Below are 11,693 nucleotides of genomic sequence, written 5' to 3'. Positions count from 1 at the left end.
CTTCGCCTTAGCTCTAATGAAAGCGCCTTTCATTTTCAAGTTTCGAATGCCTATGAGTTCTTGTTGCAAAAGATTGAGCTCTTCAATGTTTTCATTTGTTAACTGTTTTTCAATGTCTTCAATTGCTTTTAAAATATAATATTCTCTTTCTTTTCTCTTTTTGGATTTGAAGCTCGAATATGATATGGTTTTACCTCTGATTTCCATTAATAAAGTTTCTAAAAACAGTTGATCATTTATAGTAAACTGTATTAAATCATTTTCTATAGTGTTAAGATATTCAATGTTATACACAGGTAAGACATATTGTTGCTTAATTTCTTCAATTTTTTGTTTTATACATTGAATATATTCTAGGTCATAAAGTTATGAATTATTAAATTTCCACAGGCCCTTTCCATGTTCTATTTTGCTAAAATTAAATTCCAAAGTGATAGGGGAGTGATCTGATTTGTAGCTAGCATGTATATCAGATTTCCTAATATACTGACTAAAATCATTAGTTGTTAGAAAAAAGTCCAATCTAGCTTGTTGGACAGTGTTAGGCTTTCGCCAAGTGAAACATTTTGTATCCCCGTTTATAACTCTTAAAGTGTCTATTAGATTTTTATCATTGATTACAGAAGATAACAATTCCCTTGACTTCTTATTATTATTCAAAGTTTTATAGTTGGCATAATCAATATTCACGTTAAGTACTAGATTAAAATCTCCACATAAAATATAAGACTCATTACCTATAGTCTCTATTATATTAAAAAGTTTACTATAAAACAGAGGAGTATCAGTATTTGGTCCATAAAGAGTGCACAGAGTAAATCTATGGTTATCTATTGTTAAGTCTAGAATTAATAAATTTCCCTTTATATCTTGTTCTTGATTGTGCACTTTAACATTCAGATTTGTCAAACATTTATTAAATAAAATGCAAACTCCTCTTGAATTAGAAGTGCCAAAACTAAAATAGCATTCACCATCCCAATTTGAGTAAATTTGTTTTTCCATTGAAGAAGTGAAATGGCAATCCTGTAAACAATATATATGGGCATTTAGACTTTTTAGATATTTAAAAACATCAGCTCTTTTTGAAACATCATTTAGACCACGACAGTTGTATGAAACAATCTTTAAATTATCCATTCTCAATACAAAGGATGACATTTTTGTTAACATACCATAGACAGCAACAGCCATTATCAATTACCACAGTCAATACACAATACACAATTGCAGTAAATACACAATACGTTTTATCTCTGTCAAAACAAATAAATAGGCAATACAAAAATGCTGAAGTTCGCACACAGATTCTACTGGAAAGACATCTACACATACACAACATAAATAGACAATACATTCTGAAATCATACAAACATACAAAAAAACACACATACAGTGCGACTATAAAACAAAACATGTGAACAAAACATAAGCGGTTAGCCTATGTGCTTATGCATAATACTCATGTTTATAAACAATACGTTTTAAATAAGCATGGTACTCCGCGTATAAGGAACATAAAATAATGTCAAGATAGAGAAAGAAACCGCGTATAAGGAACATAAAAAAATATCAAGATAGAGAAAGAAACACAACATTTATATAACAACAGTACAATATAAATTTTACCCGTCTATATTAAAATAATGTCAAGATAGAGAAAGAAACCGCGTATAAGGAACATAAAATAATGTCAAGATAGAGAAAGAAACCGCGTATAAGGAACATAAAATAATATCAAGATAGAGAAAGAAACACAACATTTATATAGCAACAGTACAATATAAATTTTACCCGTCTATATTACTATCCCTGAACTGAGAAAACAATTTTTATTTTTTTTCCCATTTTAATACTAGTTCTGACTTAAATTATGATATGCATTTATGGCCTTTAAATCTCATATAGTCAGTTTGCTATTTTTGGTTAGTCTAAAAGGTTAATATCAAAGTACCTTTTACTTTCTTAAATAGTATGTTTATCAAGAAACTATAAGTCTATAGACTGATAAAGATAGTAGTGCCTATGTACAATACTGATCCTCTAATTATGAAATAGTTTAAATATCAAGGTTCAGAGCATCCACAACAGTGACACTTTTGATTCAATGTTAACAAAGTTATTAGATATTTATTACATAGTGGGTCTTATAACTAATAAATAAACAGATGATATTTCTGTAATATTATAGAAAACATATTAACTTTATATGGATTTTATGTCACAAATTTATCAAGAATCACATTTGGTCTGTCATAATAAAAGATTATATGGATTTTGTATGAAATTTATAATAGCCTCCCTTAGCCACACTCTAAGTCAATATTATTTAGCAAGTGCAATTACACTTGTATAAAATATTCTTATTTCCAGATTTGTTGTTATGATTATTCAGGAATACATATAAAGGCATGAAAGTTGTGTTGAAACGGTTATGCGTGTTCATTCAGTATTAGTTTAACCCCAAGATGGATCACCTATTTTTTCAAATAGATGATCCTTGAGGAATATTTATCTTAGTATTGGTAATGTTATTTCATTTACATGAAGTAAAATTGAAATCATATTAAAAAGAAGAGAAAAAATAATAATATAACCAAGGATTCAAATATTTGCATGAACATTATTAATAACAGTGTTCGATCTAAATATGTTGTGCATTAAGGCCACGACTTTTATATTTCTTGGTTTACAAAACCGCCGACCCTAATTTTTGGAAAATGGGAAAAAAAATAAAATCGGAAAATCGTCTTTTTTTTAATATTTTATTCCCGACCGCACTGCAAAACGAGCGAAACGAGAAAAAAAAACGATCCGGTTTGAGTACGATTGCGAATAAAATCAAGTAAGTACAATCAACGATTGGTTCACATATATTGCAGAGATCGTGATATTTTTCAATGTGGCACATTATGTACCAGTCCTTTTATGGGCACTTCTCAAAATTTATTTCGGGTAAAAATTACAGACAATAAGAAAATCAGCGTCAGTCAAATGTCGACCCCATCTAAATTTATTTCCGTGTCTGTGACGCAACTATATTGTTTAACATGTTAATTATATTAAACAAACCCGATAGTATTTGATAATAAGTATAAATAATCCAATAAAACACTGCCATTATTTACGATATATGTGTTTAGGAATTTTGTAAACACGTCCGCCATAGTTTATAGGAACTGTACAGAAAGTTTGGAAATCGGAACAAATCGGTATATCTCGGAAAATCATTGAGGTTACACATGCCCAATTAATTTCCTTCTTTGTTATATGTAGAATTCGCAATCTTTGATCTCAAATTTCACCATGACCGAGCGATAAGCCAATATATAACTATACATGACTGGAAAGGTGGTTTCATAAACTTACAAAAAAACTGCATTTGAAAAAATTCTATACGGTGTAACTCAAAATAATTACCTTAGAGCATATGAACCGGTTTTGACAGCTACCGGCACTGCCATTTGAAGGCAAAAACCATGCCCTACTATTGAGGCTGGCAACCACTAACATACAAAGAAATGCACAAATCAGGCCTTTTGCCCTGTGACTTACACATGTACCTTTAAACTGACACCTAAACTCTTCATTTCAGATACATTTTTAAAATCTTATGCACCAGGACCTGCATCATATGTACTAAGTAGCAAACCGACTGCATGTAACCCCCCAAATTCCACTTCCGTTTAGGATAATGTAACCTATAAGGGAACCCAACCCCTTCAAATTTGAATTAAAGGCACTTTTTCCATAGGTATAATCTGTTTTAAAAAAGATCACAAAGTTCCAGTACCATGACACACAGATTTATTCATTAAAGTTGACGTTGAAAGCGTCACGCGTAACAGCGTTTCGCGTCAAGAATTAAGGTAGAAAAGCCGACCTTGGTTACATCATACAGACAGCACTTAGACTCCATACAAGGCATCACTTTCGATTCTAATAGCATAGCAGATGTAACATATGACTTAATAAGTGAAAACAAATCATCAATGGCATTATATGTGCATCATAGCAGGTTTTGAACAAGATCCGAACAAACTTTTTATATATTTTTTGGCACATTTTAGGTAAAATCCATGTAGAAGCAGCATTTCTGATGTCATTTGACCCAACAAAAGGGCTTGCTTGCATGGGAAAACAACACACTTTACTTCCTGACGCAAAAAAAGTCATCGTCAGACATGAGCTTTAAGTTTTCTGTCACACCTGGACCTATGATTCCTCGGCTCGAGTTCCGTCTCGGACAGGCTCCGGAAAGTGTCAGTCTGGCCCGGGTGCTCAATTCCGTGTAATCTGAGAAAACAAAAAGTTGTTTAGTGCACATTTACCCATTACGGTGCTAACTTATGTAAGTGAGATACAATTAGAGTAAGCTTTCAATAGTCTGTGTGGCTTTATTTACTGTAAACGGATAAGTCACCATGCCGGCATCACATTGTCGGACACACTGGCAAAGTTATCGCCACAAAATGTGGTTTCAGAGCTGCAGTAATTGTAAAAAACAACAATTTGCCTAATTTTGGTGACAAAAGTGTGCCATGATATCAAAGAAATCATTTTACAATAGATTTCATTGAAAATAACAGCGTACTAACCTGCAAAGACACCGATCCTCTCGACACGACTGGGCGAGTGTTGAGGGCCGTCTCCGAATCAGTCATACTGTGCAGTTTTTGATGGCCTGTCACTTCAGCCGGACTTGTAAACCAATTGGACAGCAGTTCAGGCAGAGCTATAGACTAATTCCGACACCACCTAAAAATGTACATTTAGGTTTACGTATAATATTGAGGTCACTTAAATACAGATTCCCTGCTGTTTTTCACGCACGGTCTATCACAACAACATCGTTCCAAGAAAGAAAGCATAATATTATTATCCTTTTTGTGTTTTCAGCTGAATACTTGATTTAACTTGAACTCAGCAAGATATCCAAACAGGAAAAATAAGGCAAAGTAGTGTTATTCTGAGTAGATCTGCCTGGCGGGATTGAAAGCGAAGGCAGATAGCAGTGTCGGTCCAAAATTGCTTGCATGGAAAAACAACACACATTACATTTTAAATAGTAAAAGGCTAAAAGTAAACAATAGCAATAAATACAGATGAAATAAAGACAGGAATTAGGTTCATTATTGAGATTGATGCAAATTAATGTCAAAATGTCACTGAAAAACAATACCGAGTGTTTACGTAGTCTTAGAATGTGTCTTCGGAACAGGTTTCGGAGTGATTTTCAAGCATTTACCCCCCTTAGGACCCCAAGTGCAACAGCCCAATTGCAAACAGCCCTTAATTGGGTCAAAATGACATCTGGTAGTTATGTTTTGCAATACAGAGAGTTTTTGATGGTAAATTGTCAACATTCTGGAAGACGACTAACTTGGTCGGAAGTTCTTAAAGGTTACACATGCCCAATTAATTTCCTTCTTTGTTATATATAGAATTCGCAATCTTTGATCTCAAATTTCACCATGACCGAGCGATAAGCCAATATATAACTATACATGACTGGAAAGGTGGTTTCATAAACTTACAAAAAAACTGCATTTGAAAAAATTCTATACGGTGTAACTCAAAATAATTACCTTAGAGCATATGAACCGGTTTTGACAGCTACCGGCACTGCCATTTGAAGGCAAAAACCATGCCCTACTATTGAGGCTGGCAACCACTAACATACAAAGAAATGCACAAATCAGGCCTTTTGCCCTGTGACTTACACATGTACCTTTAAACTGACACCTAAACTCTTCATTTCAGATACATTTTTAAAATCTTATGCACCAGGACCTGCATCATATGTACTAAGTAGCAAACCGACTGCATGTAACCCCCCAAATTCCACTTCCGTTTAGGATAATGTAACCTATAAGGGAACCCAACCCCTTCAAATTTGAATTAAAGGCACTTTTTCCATAGGTATAATCTGTTTTAAAAAAGATCACAAAGTTCCAGTACCATGACACACAGATTTATTCATTAAAGTTGACGTTGAAAGCGTCACGCGTAACAGCGTTTCGCGTCAAGAATTAAGGTAGAAAAGCCGACCTTGGTTACATCATACAGACAGCACTTAGACTCCATACAAGGCATCACTTTCGATTCTAATAGCATAGCAGATGTAACATATGACTTAATAAGTGAAAACAAATCATCAATGGCATTATATGTGCATCATAGCAGGTTTTGAACAAGATCCGAACAAACTTTTTATATATTTTTTGGCACATTTTAGGTAAAATCCATTTAGAAGCAGCATTTCTGATGTCATTTGACCCAACAAAAGGGCTTGCTTGCATGGGAAAACAACACACTTTACTTCCTGACGCAAAAAAAGTCATCGTCAGACATGAGCTTTAAGTTTTCTGTCACACCTGGACCTATGATTCCTCGGCTCGAGTTCCGTCTCGGACAGGCTCCGGAAAGTGTCAGTCTGGCCCGGGTGCTCAATTCCGTGTAATCTGAGAAAACAAAAAGTTGTTTAGTGCACATTTACCCATTACGGTGCTAACTTATGTAAGTGAGATACAATTAGAGTAAGCTTTCAATAGTCTGTGTGGCTTTATTTACTGTAAACGGATAAGTCACCATGCCGGCATCACATTGTCGGACACACTGGCAAAGTTATCGCCACAAAATGTGGTTTCAGAGCTGCAGTAATTGTAAAAAACAACAATTTGCCTAATTTTGGTGACAAAAGTGTGCCATGATATCAAAGAAATCATTTTACAATAGATTTCATTGAAAATAACAGCGTACTAACCTGCAAAGACACCGATCCTCTCGACACGACTGGGCGAGTGTTGAGGGCCGTCTCCGAATCAGTCATACTGTGCAGTTTTTGATGGCCTGTCACTTCAGCCGGACTTGTAAACCAATTGGACAGCAGTTCAGGCAGAGCTATAGACTAATTCCGACACCACCTAAAAATGTACATTTAGGTTTACGTATAATATTGAGGTCACTTAAATACAGATTCCCTGCTGTTTTTCACGCACGGTCTATCACAACAACATCGTTCCAAGAAAGAAAGCATAATATTATTATCCTTTTTGTGTTTTCAGCTGAATACTTGATTTAACTTGAACTCAGCAAGATATCCAAACAGGAAAAATAAGGCAAAGTAGTGTTATTCTGAGTAGATCTGCCTGGCGGGATTGAAAGCGAAGGCAGATAGCAGTGTCGGTCCAAAATTGCTTGCATGGAAAAACAACACACATTACATTTTAAATAGTAAAAGGCTAAAAGTAAACAATAGCAATAAATACAGATGAAATAAAGACAGGAATTAGGTTCATTATTGAGATTGATGCAAATTAATGTCAAAATGTCACTGAAAAACAATACCGAGTGTTTACGTAGTCTTAGAATGTGTCTTCGGAACAGGTTTCGGAGTGATTTTCAAGCATTTACCCCCCTTAGGACCCCAAGTGCAACAGCCCAATTGCAAACAGCCCTTAATTGGGTCAAAATGACATCTGGTAGTTATGTTTTGCAATACAGAGAGTTTTTGATGGTAAATTGTCAACATTCTGGAAGACGACTAACTTGGTCGGAAGTTCTTAAAGGTTACACATGCCCAATTAATTTCCTTCTTTGTTATATATAGAATTCGCAATCTTTGATCTCAAATTTCACCATGACCGAGCGATAAGCCAATATATAACTATACATGACTGGAAAGGTGGTTTCATAAACTTACAAAAAAACTGCATTTGAAAAAATTCTATACGGTGTAACTCAAAATAATTACCTTAGAGCATATGAACCGGTTTTGACAGCTACCGGCACTGCCATTTGAAGGCAAAAACCATGCCCTACTATTGAGGCTGGCAACCACTAACATACAAAGAAATGCACAAATCAGGCCTTTTGCCCTGTGACTTACACATGTACCTTTAAACTGACACCTAAACTCTTCATTTCAGATACATTTTTAAAATCTTATGCACCAGGACCTGCATCATATGTACTAAGTAGCAAACCGACTGCATGTAACCCCCCAAATTCCACTTCCGTTTAGGATAATGTAACCTATAAGGGAACCCAACCCCTTCAAATTTGAATTAAAGGCACTTTTTCCATAGGTATAATCTGTTTTAAAAAAGATCACAAAGTTCCAGTACCATGACACACAGATTTATTCATTAAAGTTGACGTTGAAAGCGTCACGCGTAACAGCGTTTCGCGTCAAGAATTAAGGTAGAAAAGCCGACCTTGGTTACATCATACAGACAGCACTTAGACTCCATACAAGGCATCACTTTCGATTCTAATAGCATAGCAGATGTAACATATGACTTAATAAGTGAAAACAAATCATCAATGGCATTATATGTGCATCATAGCAGGTTTTGAACAAGATCCGAACAAACTTTTTATATATTTTTTGGCACATTTTAGGTAAAATCCATTTAGAAGCAGCATTTCTGATGTCATTTGACCCAACAAAAGGGCTTGCTTGCATGGGAAAACAACACACTTTACTTCCTGACGCAAAAAAAGTCATCGTCAGACATGAGCTTTAAGTTTTCTGTCACACCTGGACCTATGATTCCTCGGCTCGAGTTCCGTCTCGGACAGGCTCCGGAAAGTGTCAGTCTGGCCCGGGTGCTCAATTCCGTGTAATCTGAGAAAACAAAAAGTTGTTTAGTGCACATTTACCCATTACGGTGCTAACTTATGTAAGTGAGATACAATTAGAGTAAGCTTTCAATAGTCTGTGTGGCTTTATTTACTGTAAACGGATAAGTCACCATGCCGGCATCACATTGTCGGACACACTGGCAAAGTTATCGCCACAAAATGTGGTTTCAGAGCTGCAGTAATTGTAAAAAACAACAATTTGCCTAATTTTGGTGACAAAAGTGTGCCATGATATCAAAGAAATCATTTTACAATAGATTTCATTGAAAATAACAGCGTACTAACCTGCAAAGACACCGATCCTCTCGACACGACTGGGCGAGTGTTGAGGGCCGTCTCCGAATCAGTCATACTGTGCAGTTTTTGATGGCCTGTCACTTCAGCCGGACTTGTAAACCAATTGGACAGCAGTTCAGGCAGAGCTATAGACTAATTCCGACACCACCTAAAAATGTACATTTAGGTTTACGTATAATATTGAGGTCACTTAAATACAGATTCCCTGCTGTTTTTCACGCACGGTCTATCACAACAACATCGTTCCAAGAAAGAAAGCATAATATTATTATCCTTTTTGTGTTTTCAGCTGAATACTTGATTTAACTTGAACTCAGCAAGATATCCAAACAGGAAAAATAAGGCAAAGTAGTGTTATTCTGAGTAGATCTGCCTGGCGGGATTGAAAGCGAAGGCAGATAGCAGTGTCGGTCCAAAATTGCTTGCATGGAAAAACAACACACATTACATTTTAAATAGTAAAAGGCTAAAAGTAAACAATAGCAATAAATACAGATGAAATAAAGACAGGAATTAGGTTCATTATTGAGATTGATGCAAATTAATGTCAAAATGTCACTGAAAAACAATACCGAGTGTTTACGTAGTCTTAGAATGTGTCTTCGGAACAGGTTTCGGAGTGATTTTCAAGCATTTACCCCCCTTAGGACCCCAAGTGCAACAGCCCAATTGCAAACAGCCCTTAATTGGGTCAAAATGACATCTGGTAGTTATGTTTTGCAATACAGAGAGTTTTTGATGGTAAATTGTCAACATTCTGGAAGACGACTAACTTGGTCGGAAGTTCTTAAAGGTTACACATGCCCAATTAATTTCCTTCTTTGTTATATATAGAATTCGCAATCTTTGATCTCAAATTTCACCATGACCGAGCGATAAGCCAATATATAACTATACATGACTGGAAAGGTGGTTTCATAAACTTACAAAAAAACTGCATTTGAAAAAATTCTATACGGTGTAACTCAAAATAATTACCTTAGAGCATATGAACCGGTTTTGACAGCTACCGGCACTGCCATTTGAAGGCAAAAACCATGCCCTACTATTGAGGCTGGCAACCACGGTGTCCAGTCATTACACCCCCTGGACGTTACACCCCTGGTCATTACACCCTCTAAGCCTGGACATTACACCCACCAAGAAATTGATTAGATTAGAAAGGTGTAATCAACTTATGAACCACTAATTGGATTTGTCATGTAAGATGACACTGATGAGATTAATGGTTGCTCAAATTTTTTAATTGAGCAGCCATTATTTAAAACATTAATTTTTATTTCACCAGAATGACTGCAACAATATGCATCTAAATAATAAATACTTTTTTTCAAGAATATACAGACAGAAAAAACTTGAAGAAATAAAAATAAAGATAAATAAAATAAATATTTAGAATAAACAAAACACAATCTTAATTCATATACATTTATTTTTATTTCGCCATAATGTAATAATATGCATCTAAATCATAAATGATACAGACAGAAAAAACTTTCAAAACAAAAAATAAATAATGATAAATACAATAATTATTTAGAATAAACAAAACACAATCTTAATTCATATACATTTATTTTTATTTCACCATAATGTTATAATATGCATCTAAATCATAAATACTTTTTTCAAGAATATATAGAAAGAAAAAACTTAATATAAAAATAATGATAAATAAAAACAATATTTAGAATAAACAAAACACAATCTTATATAGCTATAAGGAATAATTCTTTATTATTTATGGAAATGGCCTCAAATACATAAGGACTAAGGCAATATCTTTATCTCAGTGTATCACATCTGATACTTCAGTTTTATTACTATTGTAGTACAAGTAACCATAGTATTTCACTTATCTATTGAATCGTATTGATATATCTATTTGATTAGCAGTGCATGCAGTGTTATGTCTCTGATATTGACAATGAAGCAAATCTGCCCTTAGGCTATTTCATTTCACTCAAACAAAAGGAGGTAACTTGCTATTAATTTAAAGCAAGTATTAATAAAGTAAAAATATCCTATATCTGTTGGTTTCAGTGAGTTTGTTAGAAATTGAAATAGAATTAACATATTGTCACTGTATGATATATAAAATTTTACTGCAGACTTCAAAGTTCGTTAATTACAATATCATTAAACTTTAAAGTCAGAATTGATAATGAGGGATCATTGAAGAAATACTTTTTTTATATTGAAACACAATTAACAGGAATCTGTCACTTACTGTAGCAATCAAAGCATGTTTTCACAGTTTATGGGAGGGCCCTATTTGGCACTAGTCTGTGTATTTTTTATGGCCCCTAATAAACAGTTAGAGGGTCTTTAACTAATGTGGCCCAAATAGGTCCAATGTTTATCTAAGTGGCCCAGTGTTACTGTTAGTTTTACAAACTGTGTTTCACAAATAATGACACAAAACTGTGTCGATGATTTAAAACACTAAATTGGGGCATGAGTCTTAATGCAACATAAGATCAATTTAATTATTTAAATGATAACAAAAATATATATTACATGTATAATCCCTCATGTCTCTACCCATTTCCCTTTTCCTGCAAATAACATTCTGTTACATATCATATCATATTTTTAGAAAAATAATATTTTTGTTAATAAAATGTAAATCATAAGACCATTAAATTGAATTATATTTATGTAAAAATAAGAAAGTATTATTAGTATTCCAAACTTTCCACATGATGTAGTTGGTAAATATGTAACAACTAGTTTCTAATGATTAC

General features: G+C 34.2%; 1 long non-coding RNA gene across 4 annotated transcripts; it reads right to left on the bottom strand.

Moving 5' to 3' along the window:
* Positions 1 to 3,790: 3,790 nt before the first annotated feature.
* On the bottom strand, positions 3,791 to 9,982 carry LOC127845809 (uncharacterized). Of its 4 annotated transcripts, XR_008033395.1 has the most exons (7): positions 9,925 to 9,982; positions 8,935 to 9,094; positions 8,546 to 8,632; positions 6,767 to 6,926; positions 5,589 to 6,464; positions 4,599 to 4,758; positions 3,791 to 4,296 (listed from the first exon to the last, which is right to left on the bottom strand). It is a non-coding gene; the product is annotated as an uncharacterized LOC127845809 (long non-coding RNA). The 4 variants fall into 4 exon arrangements; XR_008033393.1 differs by lacking the exon at positions 9,925 to 9,982 and having other exon boundaries at positions 8,486 to 8,632; positions 8,935 to 9,912; XR_008033392.1 differs by lacking the exon at positions 9,925 to 9,982 and having other exon boundaries at positions 8,935 to 9,912.
* Between the last annotated feature and the right edge of the window lie 1,711 nt (positions 9,983 to 11,693).

Source organism: Dreissena polymorpha, chromosome 9 (assembly GCF_020536995.1).
Source record: "Dreissena polymorpha isolate Duluth1 chromosome 9, UMN_Dpol_1.0, whole genome shotgun sequence".
Classification (NCBI taxonomy): Eukaryota; Metazoa; Mollusca; class Bivalvia; order Myida; family Dreissenidae; genus Dreissena; species Dreissena polymorpha.
This window is presented reverse-complemented; position numbering and strand designations above follow the sequence as displayed.